The sequence below is a fragment of the Globicephala melas genome, chromosome 5, assembly GCF_963455315.2.
Source record: "Globicephala melas chromosome 5, mGloMel1.2, whole genome shotgun sequence".
NCBI lineage: Eukaryota > Metazoa > Chordata > Mammalia > Artiodactyla > Delphinidae > Globicephala > Globicephala melas.
This window is the reverse complement of record NC_083318.1, coordinates 94,976,240-94,989,101: the sequence shown is the minus strand read 5'-3', so window position 1 is coordinate 94,989,101 and position 12,862 is coordinate 94,976,240. Positions and strand designations below refer to the sequence as shown.

General features: G+C 39.0%; 1 protein-coding gene across 2 annotated transcripts in view; it reads right to left on the bottom strand.

The window, feature by feature from the left end:
• Positions 1-12,862, bottom strand: part of MRPL1 (mitochondrial ribosomal protein L1) — a 93,217-nt gene extending 80,355 nt beyond the window's left edge. For both annotated transcript variants that reach the window (XM_060299522.2, XM_030877944.3), the window contains exon 1: positions 12,565-12,862. The gene's annotated coding sequence lies outside the window, so the exon portion shown is untranslated. The remainder of the gene's footprint in view (positions 1-12,564) is intronic.

Here is a 12,862-nt window from a genome sequence, read left to right as displayed (position 1 = left end):
TAAAAAATAAATTAAAAAAAACAAAGCTACTTATAGGTACAAACATCTAACTTTTTCACTCTGCCTTCCAATGAAGTCATGCCTGAGCATCTCATATATTATTTCATTATAAATTGCTTTGCTTTTAATTATCCTATACATCACAGCTAAGGCATTATCTTTCTTATAAATTGTTTATGTATATACAATATATTATCTATGCATGTCATCTAAGGATAATAAAGTATTACAAAATATTTGCTATGAAAGGGGAGTGTTGGGTTTGATGGGGTTGAGAACTGTACTCTAGGATTATATTTAATGTCATGAAAATATATTAACAATATAGAATCAAGTGAAAAAAGTAGATTCAAAGCATTACTTATGGATTGACCCCATTTTTATAAACAAAAAACAAACAAAATTTACAAAAACTCACACTCCCTTTCCCGTAACATCTTATGGGATCACAGCAACCCAACTGAAGAGGTCTCTTCTATGTGCTCTATAGTTCTACAGAACTTTGACCAAATAATTTTTTAATTTCAATTAGGGAATTATAGAATTGTATTGTTTTGAGTTCCCAGGAATCAGATGGGAACGAAATATGGATTCTGATCTTGGCTTTATTTTTTAAGCCAAGTCATTTAACTCTTAAAGGTCTATTTTTTAATCTGAAAAACTTTAAGATACATGATCAATAACACAAGATTTCCAGCTTTCTAGTTCAATGATTCTTAAGCAAATGTTTGCTGATTATAGGTTCAGGTAGTGTTTCCCCAGCTATGCTCTACTTGGAGACATTTATGGATGTTAAGTAAATAGAGTTCTGTGGTCAATATATCAGAGAAAACACTGGGGTAAATGAAGTAAAACATGTTTCTGTAGGTAGGACTTTTCAATTTTTTTGTTAAACTTAAGAATATTGTGAGTTTTCAAGAGAAGTACAGTGTGTAGCATTTCCTGTATATATTTGACCACAGAATCTCCTTGGTCCCTATACCCTGAGAATCTCAAGGAAATAGTGTTCTGCATAGCAGGTGTTGGGACACACTAATTTAGGATGATATATATTTTAATATATTTTACAGAAGTTTTTATTTTCAAAAGACTGACTCCCCATGGTTAATTTTCAGAAATTATAACAAGCAATAGGAAAAAGTTTTGTGTAGTGATTGTCTTAAAGATGTCGAAATTAGAACTTTTAAGTTCAGGTTAATAGAAGGAAGGAACCGAAAAGGTTAACAAAAGAACACAAATTGTAATGTGAGATGAGCATGAGTCATTTTAGAGCTGAAAGGTGACATAGAGGCTCTCTACACATCAAACGATTGATCTAGGGCTTACCTGGTGGCACAGTGGTTGAGAGTCCGCCTGCCGATGCAGGGGACGCGGGTTCGTGCCCGGTCCGGGAAGATCCCACATGCCGCGGAGCGGCTGGGCCCGTGAGCCATGGCCGCTGAGCCTGCGCGTCCAGAGCCTGTGCTCTGCAACGGGAGAGGCCACAGCAGTGAGAGGCCCGCGTACCGCAAAAAAAAAAAAAAAAAAAGATTGATCTATTTCAAAAACAAAAATCTGTCCAAGAAAAAAACAAAACAAACCAGATTTGGTGTGTCCATTCAGTCAAAATAGTTAAATCTGAAAGTTGTTTATAGAAAAACTGCACAGTGTAGATACAGAAGGAATGTAATATTATATATGGAAAGTCGATAGGAAGAAATTAGATTATTTGAAATATTAGAAATATTGTGCTTTCTTGGTTATTTTGGGGGATTAGGCCACCAATATAGACAACCTAAATTCAAAAGTGGAGAATAATTCTAGAAAAAACACAAATAACAAGATTATCCCTGACGCAGAAAAGAGCATTATTCCTTTAACTGATGATTATTTTAAAGGTCAGCTGGTGGAAGTTCATTGAATTTGTTTTGTGTAGGTATATCAGCAGTTAAAAAAAACCCAGTGTTTGACATTTCAAGAGTTATTTTAGATTACATGTTTTAAATTTCAAACTGCAAATTATTTAATGAGTGGAATATCTGTTGAAAAATTTTAACATCTAGTTTATTGGCCCTGCCATACAGTGTGCTTCTGGGCCACAGTTTACTGCACAAGATGGTTTATGAAAACCAATCTTAATAACATACCAAGTAAAACTTAATCGTGAAGGTAAGTCTACCATCAAAATAAAAACAAAACAAAACACTCAGATAATGGGTTCTAAAACCAACTTAAGGCTTAACTAACGTAGAAAGTCCTTAAGGGCAAAAACAATACAGAAGTCTATATTTTACCAAATAGTTATTAGGTCTCTACAGGCAAAATGTCATTGAGCTAGATTTCTGGGGGAGACAACTGTAATCACTCTAGTCCAGGGTCCAGATTCATTGTCATTTCTTGTGAGTCAACCAGGTAGTATGTGTCTCCCGATGGGAGGTAACAAGACACACTGAATGTACCTGTGCTGTAGTCGAGCCAAAAATGTTTAATTTCAATCCAATAAACTTTTGGATGTAACATTCGGTTTACAAAAAACACAGGGGATAGTGGAACAAACTCAATGAGAACACAAGGAAGCTTTAGACAAACCAGAACAATTGTCCTGGCTCCTTCAACAAGTCAGGGTCATAAAAAATTGACAGTGTTAAATAAGGAGAGAACTTAGCCATATTAACAAGATGCGAAGGGCTGCTGGGATCTAAAGAGCAGCTCCGCACGTTCTTTCTCACATCAGATGGAGAAGACTGTATTTCTAGCTCCGAGATGTTAGCTGGACATCTGGGCAGAGCTTCCTCAGTGCCTCTCATCGTGAGGACGTGGACTGCCATCCTCTCTCTGTCCCACCTGTCCCTGCCTGTCCACCGTTCTCTATCTTGCTGATCCAGCTTCTCACGTGCCGCAGGGTAAGTCAGCCAACTGGCCATTTTCATTTCTGTGGGAAAGAATCCCTGACTTGGGCCTCAGCCCAAATAGTGTAGCTAGTTCAACAGTCTCTGTAGCACAGTATGGGACATATATTTAGAGGCTATATGATAAATGTCCTTCGTTGACAGGGAAAAATCCCCCCAAAATGTCCTTGGTTTCTGAAAGAAATACAAAAATGCTTCACAGAATTCCCCGGCTGCCCAGTGGTTAAGACTCCCTGCTTTCATTGCAGAGGGCACCCTGTTCGATCCCAAGATCCCACAAGCCTTGGAGTGCAGTCAAAAAAAAAAAAGCTTCAAATGGAATGTTTAGAGAACACGAAATATCAATTCTTAACAATCCTTCAGGGAAATTATGGTACCATGCATGCTTTCAGAGTAATGTGGCAGACAGTGAAATCTTGATAAACGTACACTGTCTTCCCACTTCTTGGTTTCTTTAGGCACTTCTACTTCTCTATTGAATGGGCTGATATTTTAATTTAAAAGTACACAATAAAAATACCAACGAAAATAAATCCAAAGGTTGAACATCTTTATTCTTTTGGAAATTTGAAATTTCATGGAAATTTCTCATCTGAAAAATCATCCCTATAGCAACTGACCATAACTTTATCAACAGATTCACGTAACAGTGTAAAGCCTGAGTTGATGTCATATAATCATTCTCGGATTTCAATCCCTAACTCATGCTTGCCACACAGAACTGCAGGTTGCCCTGAAAAACAAGAACAAGGAAAACAGAAAAGCATGTCCTTCCTCAGTGCTTTTAGCCAGAGAACACGGTGACATTTGGTATTTTTGGTAAAGCAGTTATGTGGGTCAACCCAGGCATTAGCATGTAATCTTCTTCCATCCACCAGAAGGGTTGGTCAGGTAAAAACATTAATTTATCAGGCAATTGTAAATCCTGTGCTATTAAAGGAAGGAAGGAAGGAGGAAGAAAAAAGTAAGGTAGGTGGGTAGGTTGGTTCTGGGGAACTGCTTAGGGTGTGCTGTCAGCAAGCAAGTCATTTTAGCTGATAATAAAGAAATTCATCGCAGGAAGAGAGCCAAAAGAGACATACTTTTAAAAACCATGTATTTGTCTTATTATAATAACATAATTACAAGACTTAATATATAGCATTTTTTGTTATTTTTATTTCTCATAATATTTTCACTTGGCTATCTTCATCTTCAAGTTGTTTAGGGTATGTAATATCCTGTTTTTGTTCCCCTGTTTTTGATAGACAAAGAAGCTGTGAAATGAAAATCCTGGCAAATTGCCAAAGGTAGTAAAACTATGTAATGACAGAATTGGAAGCAGAACACATCATGCCTGCCTCCCAACCCAGTGCAAACAGACATGTGTATTTCTACAAGTTTTCAGGCTATGGTTACCTAGAGATTATTTGTGAAGAGATTTATGAATTAAACACATGCTTTAAGTATTTTCAACTTGTGGTTATGTCTTTTAATTATGTCAGTGTTTTGTTTTTATGTTTTTTTTTCTTTTTTTACTTTAGATAAAATCTTATGAAAGAAAGCACAGTAGTTGCTCCTTGAAAATACCTTTGAAAAATTCAGTGTTAACACAAGTCAGCACAAACCTGTATACTATATTTATTAATTTCGTCAAGAAATATTGTCTACTCTTGTCAAGATTAACATTTACTATTTTACTTGTTTTCATGCCAACCCTGCAAGTACATATTATACTTATGTTTCAGATGAAGTTGAGCAATTTGCCTGGAATCATATAGTAAATGGCAGAGCCAGAATTTGTACCCAGAATGGTATTACTCCAAAAGCTGCAAGACTTCTACTACACCAAGTTAACATGCCAGAGTCTCCTCTCTCAAAGTGCTGTGGGTGTTCAGATGGGGAGGAAGGTATATCTGGTTGGGCGAGGGTAGAGGTGGAGAGGGATCCAGAAGGCTTTATGAATGAAGGAGCATTGGAGATGGTGCTTGAAAGAAGTGATTCTTTTGATCGTGTGCAAATGAAAGGTTGAGAAGTGTAGGCCAAGAACAATGTGAACAAAGATATAGTGGGAAAGTCAGAGCGTATGTAGAGAACAAGTTTGGATGGAACCTAAAGTGAGTGAAGTGTAAATGTGCTAAATTTGGAACGGTGTTTGAGGTTATAAAGATCCTTGAAAAAAAGGCAGTAGAGAGTCTTTACTACCAGTGGCTTACAAATATGGGTATGAATATAAAACAGAGTCCTAAAATTTCAATGGTATCTGGGTTAGGAGAATGACCCTCTTAAGAGGAGTTTTTTGTTTGTTTGGTTTGCAAAGAGTAATGGCGTCCTTCTACTTGACGACTGAGAATTTAAATATAGATCGTGTTTACTGACCTTTGAGAGAGAGAGAGAGAGAGAGATTAATTATTGGTTTCTAAAAACAGAGCATGAAAGTTTTGGTGAAAGTATCTTGCTTTAATTTAGGTAAACATAATTAGAAGTTTGCTAGAGTTAAAACTAGTTATGAAACTCAATACAATGCTTTAACTCTATTTCTTTGCACTCATCCACAATCCAGTCAATGTTGAGGTGATGGATTGTATATATGCTGTACCTATACTGAGGCTGCCCAGTAGTTTATTTCTGGTGTCAGTGTGTTTAACTAAAACACTATTTCCCAGCTTCCCTTTCAGCTATTTGTGTCCTCTCATTAAGTTTTGGCCAATGAAGTCGAACCAAATATTTTTTGGGTGGGCCTTCCAGGACAATGCTTAGGAGTGGGGATAATTTTTGCCCTGCCAGGAAAATGGATAGGATAGTTGGGATCCCAACGGCCATAATCTCTCTGATAGAAAGAAGCACCCATCCTAGCAGATGAATTAGAAAAAGTTCCTCCTCTGCATAGATGCACCACTCACTTCTTGGTTGGGTGCCTTTGCAGTAAACAAACTGCACAACCATATCAGGTGGCCCTGGCAGCCATATTGGACGATTAGGCAGGAAAGAAAGGCATGTTCTAAAGACAGCAAAGCCAAAGAGAGAAGGAGATGGGTTCCTGCTGACAATGGATGTGCCATATCAGCCCTGAATTGACTATTTCCAGACTTCTTTTATGTGAGAGAAAAATGAAATTTATTTTGTTTGTGACTATTATTTCTGATTTCTTTTACTAGCAGCTAATTGCTAGTAAATTAAGACACATGGTATGATTTGAGAAGTGCTACTATTAATTAATGAATTAAACAAATGTTCCTTGAGCATTATATGTCAGACACTCTGTGATGCTGTGATGTACTAGGGGTAAAGACAGAGCTTGCAGTCTAGGACGTGAACGACAGACGTGTACTTACATGGATAATTGCAGTACACTGTGATAGTGTTGTTCAGTTTGCATATTGCATAAAACATCTGGCCAAGAGTCGAGTGGGGGCTGTGCTCTGACAGACTGCATTCACCCAGAGGGGGGAGGTTTTCTAGTTGACCTCCACAAATGGGATGCTTTTTTTAAAAGATTACAATTCAACCAATAATAATGCCTTATTGTCGTTTAGTTCAGTGATTTCCAATTTTATTTTAACAGTAGTTAGCCTTCTTTGAAAGAACTTTCATGCAGAAACGCCATGTATTCGTTCAGATGTTTTGGTTGTAGAGGTCTAACTCAAATTAGTTTAGATGTAGAAGAGAATTTACTACTTAATTTAATCACATTTATTGTAATAGAGGTGAGCATAGTGTGCTAAGGAAGTACACACTGGGGCTTTTAGAGAAGGCTTGACAAAGGAAGGGATGCTTGAGCTAAATCATGAAGGGTGATTTCAAGAGGAGGACAAAATAGGAAAGAGCACACCACACTGAGGAAATATCATGTGCAAAGATACCTAAGAGAGGGCTTCCCTGGTGGCACAGTGGTTGGGAGTCCACCTGCCAATGCAGGGGACACAGGTTTGAGCCCTGGTCTGGGAAGATCCCACATGCCCAGAGCAGCTAGGCCTGTGCACCACAACTACTGAGCCTGCGCTCTAGAGCCCCGTAAGCCACAACTACTGAGCGTGCGTGCTGCAACTACTGAAGCCTGCGTGCCTAGAGCCCGTGCTCTGCAACAAGAGAAGCCACTGCAATGAGGAGCCCACGGACCGCAACGAAGAGTAGCCCCTGCTCGCTGCAACTAGAGAAAGCCTGCGTGCAGCAACAAAGATGCAATGCAGCCAAAAATAAATAAATAAAATTAATTAATTAAAAAAAAGATACATAAGAGAGCATGTCCTGTTTCAGAAATGGCAATAGTTCACTAAAGGCCAGGGGTGAGAGAGATGGTCAAGTGGCTGCAGATGGTGATGGTAAGTGAGAGGCACATCATTAAGGGACCGATATGCTTGTGAAATTAGGTTTTAGTTTATCAATTACAGGAAGTCACTGAAAGATTTTAAAGAGCAGAGTCACATGAATAGCATATATTCTTGGAGGATGCTGGGATTATACTTAGTAGGGGTACATTAATAGACAAAATGCAAAAGCTCAGGTAAGAGATGACAGGCTAACTTAAGACATTAGCAGTGCATTGGGATGGAGGGACTAGAGTAATGAAAATATTTAGTAGGTCCATTGGTAGATCATGGGGAGGATGGGAAGAAAAGTTAAGGATGCTTTCTAGGATTCTGCATTGGGTGACTATGTACATGATTACAGGGCCATTAGCATGGTGGTACCATTTTTAATGAGAGAGGGTCACACAAGGCCAGGAAAAGATTTTGGAGGAAAGACAATGAGCTCAGTTTTAGACATACTAATCTTGACATATGAAGACTGCCCAAATGGAAATACCTAGGAGGAAATTGACAATATAGATATGAATGTGTGGCAAGAACCCTAAGTTGGAGATGTAGATCTGGGAGTTACAAGCATAAAGATGGTAGTTAAAACCTGGAAATATGACTATCTAAGACTTCAAGAGTGTGCTTGGCTCCAATAAGAAAAATATATGGAAGTCTCAAAGAGGAAAACGGGTCTATTATGGCCTCATCTTATGCCACCAACTATCTTCTCACTAAGCAGTGTCTGAAATTGCCATTGTTGTGATTTATACTTTTAAGTTACAGTTGTATCTCTGAGTAACTGCCTCTTAAAAATACCACTGGGGAGAATTAGACTAAGATGACAGGGTAGTATAATGAAGAGAACTGAACTAGATATCTAGAAATATCACCCAATGACTTGCCATTGACTGCCTGGGTGATATTCAGCAAGTCACTTTGCTTTAGGTTCCTCATGTGGAAGATGAGGAAGTAAGACCAGGTGACCTTCAACGCTTGAAGACTACAATTCAAACAATAATACTGTCCTGTTGTAGTTCAGTAATTTTCAGACTTATTTAGCAGCAGTTAGCCTTCTTTGAAAGACCTTTCATGCAGAAACACAACGTATTAGTCAGGATGTTTGGTTGCAGAGGTCTAACTCAAGTTACTTATCTGAAGAGAATTTACTAGTTAATTTAACTACACTATGTGCAGTTGGACCCCAAGGACGACTGGAACCGGACACTGGTGCACCACCAGGACTCACTCTCTACACTTCTCATCTCTGTGTGATGGATTCACTCTACACAAGGCAGAATGTAGCTGCTGGCTACTCTCAAGGCTTCCTTTTTCTTTCCTTCTTTCTTGCCTCAGACTACCACTATGGTGAACTAGCCCTTCTTCCCTTAGTTCTATCTGAAAACATTCTGGGGAAGAAGTCTGCTTGCTTTTGCTTGAGTCATATGTCCACCCTGTAGTCAAGAAGTTGGGGGACTCTCTTGAGCTGCAACTGCCACTAGACTCACCTGTTTATAGTACAGAAAGGAATAGTTTCCCCAAAGAAAAGGAGTATGGTTCATGGAACCACGAAAATGAAAAAAGGAAAATTCTAATGCAGTCAATTTAGATGGTCAATATGTAAAACAGAGGCTTTCTAGTTGAGATCCACCTATCTGGTCCTCTCTGTGTACCCTAGATGGCTTCTGAAGCATAACTCTGAAGGCCCCATGAAGATCACTGGAGTACAACATTAAAATAATTGATTTTATTATTGGCTAGTATGCCAGGTGCCTCCAAATCCTTGAAAAATTGTAGCGCTAGATATTTATTTGTGGTGGTGGTACTTACCTTCTAGAACATTTTTGGAATGTAGGGAAGTACTAGAAAGAATGGTGCTGATGTAGATGGGGTTGGAGTGGAGATTCTGAATGTTCTCAAGGGACTGGAGACTGGGAGTGTAGAAAGAACAGAGAGGAGGACACCAAAATGAACTTTGCCTACTTTGTCATTTTATCTAGGATAAGCATATCATATGGCACACTATTAAAAATGGTGGAAAATGTTTATCTTTGGCCAAGAGAGTGGAATTGTCCTTGGTGTCATCCACAGTCATTCTAGAGAAAGGAACAAATGGGACGTTGATGGAAACAGAGAGTTGATGGACCGGAAGAGGGGTGGAGGCAATGAGTAAAGGCACCTTTCTAGGATGAATATACCCATGGTATATTGGTACCTCAAAAAATATTAGAAATGGGGATAGAGGGGCAGAGAGGAAGAGGAATAAGATGAGTAAAGATGGGAAGTTGGAGAGGAATGTACTTCAGTAAAAGGTAGAATATGTCATTGGAATATAGTTTGGAGACCCTGTCAGGAGGTCTGGGAAGTAAAAATTCAAGATCATATTGATTAATACCTATTTAAAAGTTGTACTAATGAATATCAGGTAAATTACACTTAATTATTATTATTATTACTTTTTGCGGTACGTGGGCCTCTCACTGTTGCGGCCTCTCCCGTTGTGGAGCACAGGCTCCGGACGCGCAGGCTCAGCGGCCATGGCTCACGGGCCCAGCCGCTCTGCGGTATGTGGGATCCTCCCGGACCGGGGCACGAACTCGTGTCCCCTGCATTGGCAGGTGGACTCTCAACCACTGCGCCACCAGAGAAGCCCTTAATTATTTTATTAATTATACATTACTAAATAATTTAAATGTAACACTTTTTTTGAAAAGCTTTGTAGCTATTAGTATAAAAGTGTGTACTAAAATCAGTAAAATCAAATTTGTTTCTCTATAAAATAGTAATAAAGTTCTTAAATTACAAAATTTAAATCTTTGCCTTTTGAGCAAGCTGCTCAACAGAATTTCAGAAAACAGACAAAGGAACATAGTTACAAGGGATCTTATAAGTCTAGCTACCTGTGCTACCAACAGAAAAAACATGGAGAGATCAGATTTACTCAGATAAAATATTAATTGCTAATTTGAAAAAGACGCAGGTGGTCACTAGAACATCAAGTACTTTTTTTTTTTTGAGAAGTAATGAAACAATTCTGTAATGATGCAAATAAACATAAGTGTTTTCAGAACAAGTTGTACCTACACAGTGCTGCTATTAAACCATTTTGTTCAAAAAGACCTTACGTAACCCAGAAGTTTTTACTTGGATAAATCGCTTCTTTAAAGAGATATTTTCTTATTGAGTTATTTTATTTAAAAAATTTTTTTCAGTATATGCCTCTTTCTCTTTCAGTTCCCTAAAAATGCAATGTTCAAAATCAGCTCTTTACTTTTTTTCTATACTTTCTCTTTCATAGAATTGTTTTCTTTTTTACTCTTAATTTAAACATTGCAATATCTGTCAAACATGAAAAAGTCCCATGAAATAAGCTATCAAAATCAAGTTACTATTCTGTTGCAAACTTTGATCTACTATAAAACTACTTTTTAAAAACTACTTAAGTGCTACTCTTTTGTTGTTGGAATGTCTTTGAATTGGAGTCTTATGAGGGAGTTTAAAAAATATCAGCAAAGACTTAATTTCTCAGCATTTGTACAGGGCCAACTATTTAAAAATTATTATTTCTTTAACGTCAATCTCCTTGCAAATGAGAAAAATAACAAGCTATTTTTTGATGATACGGTTATACTCATTAATATATGAAAATATTCCTTTCCTGTTTTTAGTGAGTCAATCTATTTTCTATGGTGTAAAGAGAACAACCCAGAGAGTAGAGATTATTTAAACTTAACCTGCATTCAACTGACTTTTTATAATAAAATCCACTATTCTTAACTCTGAATGTCACAATTATAATTATTCAATGGATTGTGACGCATTTAGTACTTAAAATTTAAAGGCCAACAATGAACATGGCCTATATAAACATGAGCTTCAGGACCAGCAAACCGCACCGTTCATTTGTGCTTCTTTAACATCCACAGAGGCTCTCTCCTCCTTCCTCACCCCAGTCACTACAGCTACTCGGCCTGTGAGATTGGCAGGTATCACGTGGCTCAAGTGAAATTGCTAGTGCCATCAGCTTTATCCTCCTGGGCATCATTGTGACTATTAATTTTGTTACCTTTCATACTTTCGTTTCTGGTTTGTTCTCTGAGAATATCCTGTTTATGGGTCTGTTTCCCCTACAACGGCTGTGAGCTACTTAAGAATAGGGACTACATATGCTTATTTTTGTGTCTCTGATGCTAAATACAATGTCTGGAATATAATACACCCTCCAGAGATGTTTGTTTATGGTATATGGATGAATAGCTAGGAATCTATATACTTACAGGTATTTGAAGAAGCTTAAATGTGTGAGGATATCCCATCATCTGATTTATATATTTCAGGTGTTTATTTTCCTCTTTTCTTCAACATTTGGTAGTATTTCTCCGTGGGGCAAGTGTTTCTGCGCCAAGGAGAAATGCCGTGGCAAGATGCCACTGGGGCAGGTTTCCTATTCTGGGCTCCTGCAGTGACTTGTTTGGCTTTGTTGCTTACAAAGCCAAAGGTGATTATTCATTATACGTGAGCCTAGAATCAAGATAGTTAGGAATAAGTGGGACTTCTTCTAGGATTATGGCCATTTTCAGATCCATTGCAGAAGCTGGTAAGGGGGTGATATTGCTAGGGAGGGAAATGGAAACTTAACGGAGGGGGGGGCGGGGAAACAAAGTAGCCTGTGGTCTTCCATGTCTTGAGGGGCTTCTCCAATTACTCACTCACACTTCCGGGTGACAAAGATGAAAATGATGCAACTGTTCTTCTGGTGGACTCTTTCAATAACTTATCCGTTCTAGCTAAATGATGATTTGCATTTTTACCGCAACTTTCCCCCCCAAGAGATGAAGGCCTTTCACGTTCAATAATAGGGCCTAAGATTAACTGCAACCAACACCACGTGCTTGGTGTGCTAAACAACACCCCTGTGGGGAGGGGGGGGAAATCCTGAACACTGCTAATATACCCTTGACCAACACTGGTAAGTACGCAAGCCCGGGGCATGCGTTGGGAAAGAGATTATGCAAAACTGCAACAGCAGTATTCTGCCTCTAGAGCTGGTATAATTTGTTTTTGGACTGCTCGTGGTAAAAGCCGAAGCTGACCCACGAAAACAAAATTAAACCCCATAAACTTCAGATGTCAAGGCCACATTCGCCAAGTAAACATTACTATTCCTAGTTTACATTTTGCCGTTTTCATTCTGTAACTGGCACGGCCAAACAAATGTACTTCTACCGTGAGAGGGGAGTCTCAGAAAATAAACAGGACGGGATTATCGTAGAGCGTCACAGGTTCTTTTATGTACCCCTCGCTATGTAACTTACAGGCGTTATACGCTAAAAAAAAAAAAATTAAACCACTGAAGGTGTCAGGAAACATTTTCTTCCTTCAGGTCACTTCGGTCACCTCACCTGGCGTCCCATTCGCCACTCAGACCAGCGCTGGGCTTCGCGGTCAGGCCGCCTCCGGCGAGCGGGCAGTAAACAGCGCCAAGTCCGGGCACGAACACCGGGGGAGGCGGGATCACCAGTGTCTTCCCGCCACCCCCATAGCTTTGCGGCTGTGGCTTTTTGATAACCTACCAGCCTCTCCGGCTCTACTCGTCAGTCAAGCCAAGAAAAGCGAGTAAGGAAACAGCAAGGGTAAAGGAGAAAATGGGTAAGAGAGCTGGCAGCCGCGCGCGCACGCGCACCACGACACAACGCGGCG